The 1,825-nt window shown below is 51.5% G+C and overlaps 1 non-coding gene across 1 annotated transcript; it reads right to left on the bottom strand.

Annotated features, from left to right (window-relative positions):
- Positions 1 to 1,541: 1,541 nt before the first annotated feature.
- TRNAK-CUU lies at positions 1,542 to 1,614 on the bottom strand. Its single transcript has one exon. It is a non-coding gene; the product is annotated as a tRNA-Lys (tRNA).
- Between the last annotated feature and the right edge of the window lie 211 nt (positions 1,615 to 1,825).

Genomic DNA, 1,825 nt, shown 5'->3' with positions numbered 1-1,825 from the left:
CTGGCACCGAGACGTTTAATTAACGCTGGCTACAAGAAGAAGAAATCCGCCGCGCTGCGCAGCGCAACGGGCCGCCGCCTTCGACCGTGGAGGGGCGTGGGGTGACTGCATCGTTCCAGCGGGGTTTCATGAACTGCGTGCCTAGGGCTGTGCATGAGCTGTTGAATTTTTTTCTTAGTGTATGTCTATTACGTGAGGAAAAAGTCTACATTTTGCTTTTAATCCGGAAGCAGCAGGAGCGATGGTTGCTCTTTCCCGAGAATGAGTACCGCGTGGGGCGCGGGCTCTTGAGAAGATTTTGGTCTCTGGCATTGAGTGGTTTTCACCTTGCAGCAGGCGGATTTGGTGTTCTAGATGTGTAGAGCTTTGCCTTCGTGAGAATAATGCAATCTGTTTTCCTCTGTCCTTCCGAAAGTTATTAATATGCTTAGTTTCTAGGGAAACGGGTGCCCCCTCGCCCTTTAAATCTACAGCACCGCTCCTGTACGGGTTAAGCAAAATTTTCACAACGCCTTTGCGAACATATTTGGGTGCTTAGGAAGCTTGAGCCTCATCTGCGGAAGACTCGAGCATCAAGCCAGAAAGTAAACACCCAGTGGCGAAGAGCCGATGTCAGGAGCAGCCGACCACGACCCGACCCTGCGGCGAGGTCTGAGCCCAGACCGACAGCGCAGCCGAGAGCCGAAGGTCCCCACTCCCAGCGTGACGCTGCTGTCCCCGAAGCGCCGCGCGCTGCAGAGGTGGGACAGGCGCCCAACGCTGCTCCACGGGGAACACCAGCAGCCTCTGCACTGGAGGGTTGGGGTCCGAGTTAGTAACTTTATTAAATAACTCATTGACATACTAACTTCACTGCACGCTCGGCTGTAAGGGAGGTGGCTGAATTAAGACGTCGTCCCTAAAACGACACGACGAGGCCTTTCTTTGGGATAAGCGGAAGGATCCTATTCTAGCCCGCGACAATGCCCCCACCTCAGGCACGCTGTATCTCATAGATATATTTTTGTGGTTCATCACTATCTTCATTCAATTAGTAGGTTTACAATTAACGTTGTTATTAGAAGGAATGACTTTAATGACAAATTGTCCATGATAGTTTTTGATCTACAAAGGTTCATAATGCAGATCGTTATAGAGACATTGCCCGTTACGGCTGGTGTGAATAACTGAAGGAAAATGAGTTCAACTACCACAGAGTTTACATAATGAAGTAAACTGCAAAACCCTTTAATGCTCATATCGATTTTATCTACAATAATATATCGCTTACGTTTGAAGAATAGCATCACTAAATCAACATGCCGTTGCCGCCGTTTGCGTTTCCCTGGCTCCACGGAGGTAAGGCGATGACGTTCTGGTGCCAACTTTAATTATATTGATACTGATATAAAGAAGGCAATTTGCATAACACCACCAGCCACAGCATCGATCCGACTGAGCATCGACCCGGCTGCTCCGCAGCCTGGAAGGCAGTCATAGGATCGTTCCAGTTGGAAAAGACCTCTGAGGCCACCAAGTCCGACCGTTAAAGGTTACAGGGACGCCCAACGTGGGGCTCGAACCCACGACCCTGAGATTAAGAGTCTCATGCTCTACCGACTGAGCTAGCCGGGCTCCCGGGGGTTTGTCATAAATTCCCTTTACCCCGCTTCAGACGGTGACAGCCGGAGTGAAGCATCGCACCGATGCCCTTTCCGCCCATTAGCTCCTATGTCATTACCGTAATAACAGCGGCCGATTAATTAATGCCCTGGACGGGGGTTTGCACCCTGCAGCGCAGGCGGTGGCTGGGGTCGCCCCGCCCCCCGCGCTAGCCCCGCCCCCG

This window comes from Pygoscelis adeliae, unplaced genomic scaffold (assembly GCF_000699105.1).
Source record: "Pygoscelis adeliae isolate BGI_AS28 unplaced genomic scaffold, ASM69910v1 Scaffold244, whole genome shotgun sequence".
Classification (NCBI taxonomy): Eukaryota; Metazoa; Chordata; class Aves; order Sphenisciformes; family Spheniscidae; genus Pygoscelis; species Pygoscelis adeliae.
This window is presented reverse-complemented; position numbering and strand designations above follow the sequence as displayed.